General features: G+C 40.7%; 1 pseudogene; it reads right to left on the reverse strand.

The window, feature by feature from the left end:
• LOC110259652 lies at nucleotides 279-1,213 on the reverse strand (annotated as a pseudogene).

Consider the following 13,460-nt stretch of genomic DNA (forward strand, 5'->3'; position numbering starts at 1 on the left):
TGAACTGTTGGCTCTCTCAATATGTCTAGTGATAATGCAGAGAAGACCAAGGGTAAACATTTCTGCACAGGAAATAGGGCATGAATGTCACCAAAGGAAGATAGTGGACAGCAGTTGCACATGGGTGTGTACACTCAAAAGAAACTCAATCAATGGTATTTCAGGAAAAGGAGGACAAGGCATACTCACAATGAAGTCAAAGATTTTGTACTTCTGACTGCCAGGGTATTGTTCTTTGGTTATCAGGGTAACACCCCACTCACAGCACCTATGGCCCTTCACAGGGGGAAGAAAGACCTGCTGACAAATGTCCTCAGGGCCCCCTGTAGGTCCCTGTTCCTCAGGCTGTAGATGAAGGCGTTCAGCATAGGGATGACCACGGTGTACATCACTGAGGCCACTGCCCTCTTTGAGGAGGCAGAGAAGGCAGAACTGAGGTACACACCTAACCCTGTCCCATAGAATAAGGCAATGACCATTAAGTGAGACCCACAGGTGGAAAACACTTTGTACTTCCCCTCCGCTGAAGACATTTTCAATATGGAGGAAAGAATCTTAGAGTAAGAGTAAAGGATCCCAGTCAATGGAATAATACCCAGCAGACCGGTCAGAGAATACAGGGCAATGTAACTGCTGACAGAATCTGAACATGAGGACATGAGCACCTCAGACAATTCACAGAAGAATTGGGGAATATCCGTGTGTGAGCAGAACGAGAGATGCAGCACCATCAGGCTGTGGATGAGAGGGGCTAGGATACTGACAGACCAAGAGACTAGAGCCAGCAGGTCACAGAGGAGTGGGTTCATCATGATCATGTAGTGCAGGGAATGGCAGATGGCCACAAAGCGGTCATAGGCCATCATGGTCAGGAGGATGTTGTCCAAACACAAAAAAACTATGGAAAAATTCATCTGGGTAATGCATCCAGCATACATGATGGCTTTGCTCACTGTCTGGATGTTCAGCAGCATTTGGGGACAGTGGTGGATCTGAAACAAATATCAGAAAAAGAGAGGTGGGAGAGGAAGAAGTACATGGGGGTGTGGAGGCGGGAGTCAGAGCTGACAGCCAGGATGATGAGCAGGTTCCCAAGCATGGAGACCAGGAACATGGACAAGAAAACCCCAAAGAGCAGGAGCTGCAGTTCTGGATCCTCGGAGAGGCCCAGGAGGAGGAATTCCAAGACCCATGTTTGGTTTCCTGCATCCATGGTGCTGATAATTCTGCCAGGTAACCAACAAGGCAATACTAATGAAAACAAACAAACAGGATTCCCCAAATATAAAAATATTTTTATCATATTAATGATCACCCTGAAAGAATACATCAACAGAAGAAAACACACATTTTAGCTAACAATTTAGAGTTCACTCACTGGGAGAGATTACAAATGTCATTATCTTATACAGGTATCATTTTCAGGGTTAATATATTCCCTCCTCCTGATCTTTATCACAAATTGGTGTTTACCTTCAAAATATGTCTCAAGAATCCATCAACTTCTGGGGTGTCCAGCTCAGCATCAGCCCCTTTCAGATGGAGCACATCAATGGTTGGAACAGTCTTCCTTTGGAGGTGCTGAAATTTGCCTCTTGGATGATTCTGCCTTTTCCCACATTTCTTTAGCACTCTAGCAGATCCACATATGCTGGCAGTGCTCTGGCCCTACTGCCCCCGACAACAATTAATTTGAGAAGAGAGTGGTGTCTCACTCAATCTGGAGAAAGAGCTGCACTTGAGAATCTTAACAAATAAAACTCATATTTTAGTTAATAATCTGAGGGTGTGAACTTGATGGGACATATCCACTGAGGGCCTGGGGATAGGGCTGGCCATCACTAGGCTAGCAAAGAAGACAGCCTATGCTTCAGAACCAGTGTACTAAATGCTAAGCTAAGTGTGGATGTAAGTGTCATGTCAGAGATGGATCCTAGAGTCTGATGGCTCTGCCATGAATCCTGGCTCTACATTTCATTGTTCTTGGCCAATTTCTCTGATTCTTAAGTACCTTGGTTTCCTATTGAATGATATTGGATTATTAATGGTACCTACTCCAGGGGATTGTTAGAGGAATAAATGAGCTGATGTTTTAAAGAACAGTACCTGGAACGATGTGGAAATCAAAATAAATCATGTTTTGGTACATTTTAGAATTTGGGAATTTTGATCTGCAGAGCTGAAGGCAGTGAGGGAAGTACTTACAGAGAATTCAATATTGTAGATCACTTGGCATAAAAGAATATGGAAAGGAGAGAGAAATGGAAAGGGATAGAGTTGCTGACCTTGGTTCTGAGGCTTTCCAGGTTGGGGAGCAGCTCTTCAAGACTTCTGGTCACCTTCTTCCCCTGCATTCTGGATAACTATGTTTGTGTTTTCTGGTAATCTTCTATTTTCTATGGAAGCTGGTTTCCCCTACTTTCTATAACTTGCATTCCAGAAAGCATTCACTAGATTATTTCATTAAAAAAAAGAAGCGTCAAAAATTCATTTGACTGCAGAGCTCCCATCATGGCTCAGCTGTTAATGAACCTGACTAGCATCCATGAGGACACGAGTTCAATCCCTGGCCTCGCTCAGTGGGTTTAGGATCTGCCGTTGCTGTGAGCTGTGGTGTAGGTCTCAGATACAGCTTGGATCCTGTGTTGCTGAGGGTATGGGGAAGGCTGGACACCTAGCCTGGGAACCTCCATGTGCTGTGTGGCCCTACAAAGACCAAAAAAAATTATTTGAAATAAAATATATCAATGACGAAGAAAAACGAGTGGACTGACAAAATGATTTCTTTGGGTGGTCATGGCCTTCAAAAATTATTCTGAGGTGGTATCTCATGGTAGTTTTGATTTGCACCACCTCACACCAGTCAGAACGGCCATCATTAATAAATCCACAAATAACAAGTGCTGGAGGGGCTGTGGAGAAAAGGGAACCCTCCTGCACTGCTGGTGGGAATGTAAACTGGTACAGCCACTATGGAGAACAGTTTGGAGATACCTTAGAAATCTATACATAGAACTTCCATATGACCCTGCAATCCCACTCTTGGGCATCTATCCGGACAAAGCTCTACTTAAAAGAGACACATGCACCCGCATGTTCATTGCAGCCCTATTCACAATAGCCAGGACATGGAAACAATCCAAATGTCCATCGACAGAGGATTGGATTCGGAAGAGGTGGTATATATACACAATGGAATACTACTCAGCCATAAAAAAGGATGACATCATGCCATTTGCAGCAACATGGATGGAACTAGAGAATCTCATACTGAGTGAAATGAGCCAGAAAGACAAAGACAAATACCATATGATATCACTTATAACTGGAATCTAATATCCAGCACAAATGAACATCTCCTCAGAAAAGAAAATCATGGACTTGGAGAAGAGACTTGTGGCTGCCTGATGGGAGGGGGAGGGAGTGGGAGGGATTGGGAGCTTGGGCTTATCAGACACAACCTAGAATAGATTTACAAGGAGATCCTGCTGAATAGCATTGAGAACTATGTCTAGATACTCATGTCGCAACAGAAGAAAGGGTGGGGGAAAAAACTGTAACTGCAATGTATACATCTAAGGATGACCTGACCCCCTTGCTGTACAGTGGGAAAATAATAATAATAAAAAAAAATTATTCTGAGCATAGGAAAACTTTTCTGGGCATTCTTTTCTGATGTTATGTGATAGTAATACAAACAGCTGCCAAAGATAGTACAAAAAGAAAACTTAAGTGAATTCCATGCGACAAGGAAGTGCTTATCCACACAGGGGAAGACTGCTAAAGTTAGGAAATATATTGTAGATAATACATAGATACCTCACACAAATAGATACACTCTGAAAGTGATGACAGAACCATTTACCAAAATTGAAAGTCATTTGAAAATTTAAAAGTGCTTCCAGGAGGTCCCTGGTGGCTCAGAGGATTATAGATCTGGCATTGTCATTGCTGTGGCTCAGGTTTGTTCCCTGGCCCGGGAACTTTCACATACTGCAGGTATAGCCAAAAAAGTAAATTAAGTAAATAAAATAAAATGAATAAATATGCTATCAAAGTTCAGGGTTTCTAATGCAAGATGTTTCTAATGCAAGATGTGCTACACGTGGAGGGTCACTTGTAGCACGTAGAGAAAGAGAAACTATTTCCTTAAATGATATGGACAGCCTAGCTCAATCAAACAGGCAGAATCATATGAAGTGTTGAAATGGAAGGCAGATTACCATGGAAGTTATCAGTAAGAAAAGTATACCTAGTCTCATCATTAACATCATTTAATTCACTCTAGAGTCTGGAATCCTCTTAGGAACCATAAACCTAAAATATTTAGGAATATTTTACTAGACACTCTCAGCCACTATTAATGTCCCTGCCCCTGGCATTATTTTACTGCTCACAAAAAAATTTCCATGTGCACTTATATGCACTCCTCTTTCTGAAAGCACTTACTAAGCCCAAATGGATCATCCAGATGACAGCAGGGAAGAATATCTGGTTGCACTGATGGATGGAAGGATGGATAGTGAGAGATCTCCAGAAAGAACATTGGTATGAGATCCAAATAGACCTGAGATCAGCAAGGTGACAATATTCTTCTTGGTCTGGGGTCAATGAGCTGGGAGCACAGGGACAGACAAGGAGCATTTATCCTTTTGGGGACATCCAGATTTGGAGTCTCAAAGTGCCTAATTAAATAAATGTTCCTGGTGTGACTCTATTTCTAAGCAGGTTTGCCCTTGAGAAAGAAAGAACCATAATAAAAATGGAAACTGTGCTTGACAATTCTACTCCCACATGGGAAATTTGTGAACAGTCATTTTTTTTCACATTGGGAGTTCTCTTCTCCTTAGACAGGATGTCCCACATAGCTCAGGATTCTCCCTGAAAAATATCCCATTAGAATCTGAACTGCTTGTTCTTTGCCAGTCAACAGCCTTAAATAGCAACTGTATAGGTCCACTAAGACCCTGACAGCACCCTAAATCAAAGACTTGCTCTACCAGTTATGAATATCTGAATATATTATTCAGAGTATATGAATTTATTTATCAGAATATATGAATATATTATTCATATTCATATCAATATGTGAATAATACATAACACTGTTGCTTCCCTACTTTGTTACTCATCCCTAAATAGAAACAATAGCTCTTAGTTCCAGGATATTATTAAATGAACAAATAATAATTAAGAGCCTGGTGGTCACTGTTAATAAAACCTTTAACAAGAATAAGAACAGTGAATACCACACTCTTTATTATTATTTGTTTATCTAATCATAACCCTGACCCAAGGGTTATTATCTCTATTTTAGGGATGAATATCATAGTAGGGTAGATGATCAATTCGATGCAATCATAGGCTGGAAGTGGCAGAGTCAGAATTGGGTCAGATGCCTGACTTTACAATAAATAGAAAATTGTGATAGGGGAATTTGACAATAAAAGGGGCCTGCAGGAGTTGCATTGTGGTTCTGTGGGTTAAGGACCTGACATCAGTGGCTTGGATCACTGCAGAGGCCCAGGTTGATCCCAGCCTGATGGGGTGGGAGAAAGTATCGGACTTACCACCACCCTGGCGTAGGTTGCAGCTGAGGCTTGGATTCAGCCTCTGGCCTGGGAACTGTCATATGCCACAGGTGATACCACTGAAATGAAATAAAATAAAATGATGCATTTATGACATGGTGGGGGTACAAGACTGGTAAAGAATTGGAACAAAGTGGTTGTCACAAGGTAAAAATAGATCTCTACATCCCACTGAACAAAATAAATCATAGGTAAAACGTGTCCAAGATGACAGAGTGGGAAACCCTGAGCCCACTGTCTCTCAAGCCAACACAGGGTCCCTGGGTCAGAGAGCCATAGAAAGGAAGGGCCAGTGCTGCTTGGGGCCTTAAATCCATAAGGTCTTTATATCATCCATTGGTAACAGCTCTCCAGTGAGTTTTTCAGGGTGTGCAAAGCAGGCAAATCTAAAAGGATTCAAATGCGATTGGGCTAATTTTAAAAACTGGATATTTGAAAAGTTAAGTTTGGTGCTGACAGGCTTTTGCACTGAAGAGTCATCTTAACCCACAGGAAGCTATACACATCCTTGGGGCCAATACACAGAGGCCATCTTTAGTTCATTCACATAACAAGAGCAAAACGTTTCTGAGGGAAGTGAAATCTAAGATTATCTTTTTCTTTTCTTTCCTGTGTGTGTGTGTGTGTGTGTGTTTAGGGCTGCACCTATGGTGCATGGAGGTTCCCAGGCTAGGTATTGAATCAGAGCTATAGCTGCAGGCCTGCACCACAGCCATAGCAACGTGAGGTCCCAACCACATCTGCAACCTATACCACAGCACATGGCAATGCTGGATACTTTTTTTTTGATATGCAAATAGTAATGTATTCATTGCTTAAGGTAGTGGAAGAATTATTATAATCTATTGCATTAAAGTAATTTGTCATTAGAAAGTGATTAGCAAGGAAATTGCTATTAAGCAATCTCTTCAGTTACACAAACTAAATTATTGTGGTATGATGAATTTGTGTAGGCAAGAATCTCAGGCATGGCTCTGCAGGAATTGAACCACTGAGTTATATACCAAAATGACTGAATTCTTACAGTGAAAAAGGCTGTGAAGCCAGTTTATTGTTACGATCACTACTACTAATTCATGGGGTGCTAAATTATACTGGTAAGCTACTGGATTTAGTGACATTAAGCAAGTGTCTTAATTCTTTTCTTTGCTTCAATTTCTTTGTCTTTACCACCAAAATAACCATAACACCAACCTCTCTTCTCTTGGATGATCAAAATGAAAATACAAATGTAAAGACTTTGAAAATGGAATGGCAATGAAGAAAGGTGAAGTGATAGTAGGAGCAATGTTTTTTTTCTGCTTGTACAGCTTGGGGACCAAGTTACACATACATGTATACATTTTTTTCCTCCCATTTTTGTGTTGCGATGTAAGTATCTAGACAGTTCTCAGTGCTACACAGCAGGATCTCATTGTAAATCCATTCCAAGCCCAATAGTTTGCATCCAATAACCCCAAGCTCCCAATGCCTCCCACTCCCTCCCTTTCCCCGCTGGGCAGTCACAAGTCTATTCTCCAAGTCCAAGATTTTCTTTTCTGTGGAAATGTTCATTGTTGCTGTATATTAGATTCCAGTTATAAGTGATATCATACGGTATTCATATTTGTCTTTCTGACTTATTTCACTTAGTATGAGAGTCTCTAGTTCCATCCATGTTGCTGCAAATGGCATTATGTCATTTCATTTTTATGGCTGAGTAGTATTCCGTTGTGTACATCTACCACATCTTCCTAATCCAATCATCTGTCGATGGACATGTGGGTGGTTTCCATGTCTTGGCTAATGTGAATAGTGCTCAATGCTGGATCCTTAACTCACTGAGCAAGGCCAGGGATTGAACCCACATCCTCGTGGATACTAGTCAGGCTCCTTAACCGCTGAGGCATGATGGGAATTGCTCTGTCTTTCCTTCATAAAATTTGCAGTGGTTTGGAGGCTAGGGCTCTCACAGCAAGAGCACCAATAAATCCTGGAATTTTTTATTTCCCTACAAATGGGTAGCATAATGCCCTCTAAAAGAATTTTTTTGCAATAATGAAAATGTTTTATATTTGCAGTGCCCAAATATGGTTCTAGGCACATGAGTGAGTGAGCACTTGGAATGTGGTGAATAGTCATGTGTAGCTGGAGGTTACCATCTTGGAGTGCACAGAGGTAGACTATGGGACAGCTCCAGAGATGATGGGCAGCTGACTGAGATCAGGGCTTCGGTCTTGGGCATATATCCAGACAAAACTTTCATTCAAAAAGATACGTGCATCCCTATATTCATTGCAGCCCTATTCACACTATCCAAGAACATGGAAATGACATAAATGTCCATTGACAGATGAATGGATTGAGAAGATGTTGCACATATATTCAATGGAATACTACTGAGGCATTAAAAAGGACAAAATAATGCCATTTCAGCAACATGGATACAACTAGAGATTCTCATACTAATGAAGTAAATCAGAAAGAGAGAGACAAATACCATATGATATCACTTATATGTGGAATCTAATTTGGGCGCAAATGATCCTATCTACAGAAGAAACAGATCAGGGATGTGGAGAGCAGACTTGTGTTTCTGGGGGAGGGGAGGAGTGGCTAGACTGGGAGTTTGGGATTGGTAGATGCAAACTCTTACATTTAGAAGGGATAAGCAATGACGTCCTACATATAGCACAAGGCACTATGGCCGGTTTTTGTGTTAGAACATGATGGAACATAGTATGAAAAAGAAAAATGGTTGTATACGTATGACTGGGTCACTTTGCTGTACATCAGAAATTGAAGGAATGTTGTAAATCAACTATAATTAATTTAAAAATTTAATAAAAAAGAAGATCAGAGCATTGGCATAAGCACAGGCCTAGAACAGGATAAGCCCACTGTCACATGAACTGTGGTGAGACCTCTTTCAATTCACTCATGGAATAATTCTCTGAAACCATAAAGTGAATTAGGTACACATGCCCACAGAGTTCCTGTTGTGGCTCAGTGGTTCAGACATGTTACACTTTTACCATTTCCACATCTCTCACCCATATATTTCCATGAGATTCTTTTCCCATCACCACACCATCACTGGCCCCTGAAAATGTTCCACCTTGCCCCACAGGTTGCCCATACTCCAAGAAATGACCCCTTCATCTTCATCCCCTGAAAGCCTCCTTATTCTTGAAGACACTGAGAAAAAAGATCTCAGAGGCCTATTGGTGGCTTAATCTGAAATCTAGCATATAGATATACAGACACAGACATGGACATATACTCAATTGTTCTAGCATAAGACAACCCTCTTGTGAATATTAATTTTCTTCTTTAAACAAAGTATTCTGGTGAAAATCTTATCTTTGTCACTGAATACAACACTATTCACTGGCTGATAGTACAGCCTTGAGACTTCTGGCAGTTTGTTTGAACTATTCAAGTTGAACACAGAGAGGGGAACAAGATTTGAAGATGCTGAGAAATATGAAGATATATATGAAAGAAAATCTAGTAACATTGTGGGTAAATTGAGGAGTAATCGGCTGTCCTGGAAATATCCTTCTAATCTCATCCTGGTTAGGAAGATCATTTCATATCACGGACAGCATATATAGAAGGTTTTTGGTCCTTCGGGAGGATGACTTTATGACTATATTGATACGCTATATCTATTGCTAATGCAGACAAGACCAAAGATAAAAATTTATGCACAGGAAAGACGGCATAAATGTGTCTAAAGGAAGTTTGTGGAAAGCAGTTTCTCACGGATGTATAAACGCAGAAAAACCCGTGATGATATTTCAGATAAAGAGGGAAAGTCACCACCACAATGAAGTCAAGATTTGGTATTTCTGACTGCCAGGGAATTGTTCTTTGGTTGTCATAGTAACTACCCTCTCACAGCATCCATGATCATTCACAGGGGGAAGGAAGACCTGCTGACAAATTTCCTCAGGGCCCCCTGCAAGTCCCTGTTCCTCAGGCTGTAGATGAAGGTTTAGCATGGGGGTGACCACGGTGTACATCACTGAGGCCACTTGCCCCTTTGAGGAGAGGCGGAGAAGGCAGAACTGAGGTACACACCTAACCCTGTCCCGTAGAATAAGGAAATGACCGTTAAGTGAACCCACAGGTGGAAAATGCTTTTGTACTTCCCCTCCAATGAGGACATTTTAATATGGAGTAAATAATCTTAGAGTAAGAACAAGGATTCCAGTCAGTGGAGGAATAGCCAGCAGGCCAGTCAGAGAAACATAGCAATATAATTCCTGAAAGCATCAGAACAGGCAGACTTGAGCACCTCAGCCAGTTCACAGAAGAAGTGGGGAATTTCCGTGTGTGTGCAGAATGAGAGATGCAGTGCCATCAGACATGGGATGAGGGGGAAAAGGATACTGACAGACCAAGAGAATAGAGCCAGCAGGTCACAGAGGAGTGGGTTCATCATGATCCTGTAGTGCAGGGGGTGACAGATGGCCCAAAGCGGTCAAAAGCCATCACGGTCAGGAGGAGGTTGTCCAAGCACAAAAAAACTGAGGAAAAATACATCTGGGTAATGCAGCTGATAGTGATGGCTTTGCTCGCTGTCTGGATGTTCACCAGCATTTGGGGAACTATGGTGGAACTGAACAAATATCAGAAAAGAGAGGTGGGAGAGGAAGAAGTACATGGGGGTGTGGAGGCGGGAGTCAGAGCTGACAGCCAGGATGATGAGCAGGTTCCCAAGCATGGAGACCAGGTACATGGACAAGAACAACCCAAAGAGAGGGGCTGCTGTTCTGCATCCTCTGAGAGGCCCAGGAGGAGGAATTCCAAGACCCATGTTTGGTTTCCTGCATCCATGGAGCTGAGAATTCTGCCATAAAACAAACAAACAGGAGTCCCCAAATATTAAAGATTTTTATCATACAATCAACCTCCCCCAAGCCAACACACAGGAAAAAAAACTACACTTTCGATAACAAATTAGTTTTCATTCACTGGGAGTGATTACAGATATCAGTATCTTATACAGTTATCATTTTAAGGGATAATATATTCCCTTCGTCTGATCTTTATCAAAAATTGGTCATGCCCCTCAAAATCTGTCTCAAGAGACCACCAACCTCTGTGGTGTCCAGCTCAGCATCAGCCCCTTTTAGATTCTGCACATCAATCGTTTGAACATTTTTCCTTTGGTGATGCTGAAACTTGCCCCTTGGATGATTTTGCCTTTTCCTTCATTTACTTAGTACTCTAGCACAGTCATGTGTAATTGGGTGTGCTCTGGCCCCGCTGCCCCATGACACCAACTAATTTGGTAAGAGAGTGGTGTCTCACTCAATCTGGACAAAGAGCTTCACTGGAGAAACTTCCAAATAAAATTCATATTTTAGTTAATAATTGAAGGGATGGACTTGATAAGACACGTTAACCTAGAATCGGGTGTTAGGACTGTCCATCACTATGCTTGCAAAGAAGGCAGCTTGCACTTCAGAATCACTGTACTGAACTGCTAAGGTGTGGTAGTAAGTATCATGTCAAAAGGTGGATTCCTAGAATCTCTCTGCTCCACCTTGAACCCTTGCTCCACCCCTCACTGATCTTAGCCAATTTCTCTGCTTTCTCACTTCCTCATTTCCTACCTGGTGAAACGGGATTATAATGATACCTACTCCAGAGGATTGTTGTGAGAAATAAATGAGTTGATGTTTTAAAGACAGTGCCTGAATATTATGGAAACATAGAGAAACCATGGCTCAGTACATTTTAGGATTTGGGAATTACGTCTGTGGAGCTGAATGCAGTGACACAAGTTCTTAGAATGGGATAGTGTAGATACTTGGCTAAAAAATATGGGAAGGAGAGAGAAATGGAAAGAGATGGAAGTGATGATCTTGGTTCTGATGCTTTCCAGGGTGGAAGCAGCTTTCAAGACTGCTGTCACCTTCTAACCCTGTATTCTATTTAAATATGCTTGTTCTTTTCTGTTAATCTTCACTTTTCATGGAAGCTGCTTTCACTGGGATTCTATAACTTGATTCAAGAGAGAACTCAGTAGATTATATTCCTTAAAAATAGGAAGCATCAAAATTCATTCTGATATAAATAAAATATGACAATGAAGAGAAAATGAGTAGAGTGACAAAATGATTTCTTTGGGTTGCTATGGCTTTCAAAAATTCATCCAAGCATAGTAAAATTTTTCCAGGCATTCCATTTATGGTGTTGTATGACAGTAATACAAACATCAGCCAAATATAGTCCAATAATATCAAAATGCATTCAACATGACAAAGAAGCATTTATCCTCACAGTGAAGACTGCTTAAAATTAAGAAAATATTGTAAATGTATACATAGATACCTCAAACAGATATATTCTGAAAATGATGACACAACCATTTACCAAAATTTAAGGTCATTTGTAAATTTTAAAGTATAAAAAATAAATTAATAAATAAAATAAATGTGTCTCCAATGGGCAGGGGGCTATAATACAAGATGTGTGGTTGGAGAACACTTATAGCACATAAGAAAGATAAACTAATTCCCTAAATGATAAGGAAAATTAGCTCAAAAAACAGGCTGTATCATACAAGCCCTGAAATGGCAGTCAGATTACATGGAAGTTATAAAGAAAATGTCTCATTATCAGCATCATTTAATTCACTCCAGAGTCTGGATTCCTCTTAGAAGCCACAAACTTAAACTCTTTAGGAATTTTTACTAGAAGCTCTTAGCCACTACTTTGTCCATGTCCCTGGAGTTACTTTGCTGCTCACAAAAGCCTCCTCCATGTGCATGAATACACACTCCTCTTTCTGAGCACTTACTAAGCCCAAATGGATCACTCAGATGATAGCAGGGAAGAATATCTGGTTGCACTGATGGATGGAAGGATAAAGGATGGTGCAAGATCTCCAGAATGAAAAATGGTATAAGATCCAAATAGACCTGGGATCAGCAAGGTGACAATATTTTTCTTGGGCTGGGGTCAGTGAGCTGGGAGCACAGGGACAGACAAGGAGAATTTATCCTTTCAGGGGCATCCAGGGTTGAATTCTCAAAGCACCTAATTAAATAAATATTCCTAGTGTTACTCCATTTCCAAACAGCTTTGCCCTTGGGAAAGAAAAAACATAATAAAATGGAAACTCTGCTTGACAGTTCTATTCCCACATGGGTAATTTGGGGACAGTCATGTTTTTTTCACCCTATGATTTCTCTTCTTCTTAGGCATGATGTCCCACAGGGCTCATGATTCTCTCTGAAAAGCATTCAATTAGTATCAAACTACTTGTTCTTTGCCAGTGATCATCCTTAAATACTGATTGTATAGGGCCACTGAAGACCCTGACAGCACCCTAAATCAAAGACTTGCTCTATCAGGTGTGAAAATCTGAATATATTATTCAGAGTATATGAATATATATGAATAACACACAACACTGCTGCTTCTCTACTCTGTCAAACATCCTAAATAGAGACAATAACTCTTAGCTCAGGATTACTATTAAATAAAAAATGTTGATAAAGAGAACAGTGTTCATTGTTAAGAGGACTTATTAAAAATTTAATAACAGTGAATACCACACTCTTTATTATATTCATTCATTTAATAATAACCATGACATAAAGGTTATTACCTCCATTTTAGGGATAATAACATAGAGAAAATGATCAATTTGTTGCAATTATATCCTGTAATTGGCATAGCTGTGACTGGACAAAATGTCTGACAACAAAATAGATAGAAAAGTGTGACATGGTAATTAGAAAATAAAAAGGGCTTTTAGGAGTTGCGCTTAGTGTAGACATTAAAGATCTGACCGCAGTGGCTTGGATTGCTGCAGAGACCTGGGTTTGATCCCTGGTTTTGATCCCCAGCTGGTACAGTGGGTTAAAA

The sequence above is a fragment of the Sus scrofa genome, chromosome 2 (genome assembly GCF_000003025.6).
Source record: "Sus scrofa isolate TJ Tabasco breed Duroc chromosome 2, Sscrofa11.1, whole genome shotgun sequence".
NCBI lineage: Eukaryota > Metazoa > Chordata > Mammalia > Artiodactyla > Suidae > Sus > Sus scrofa.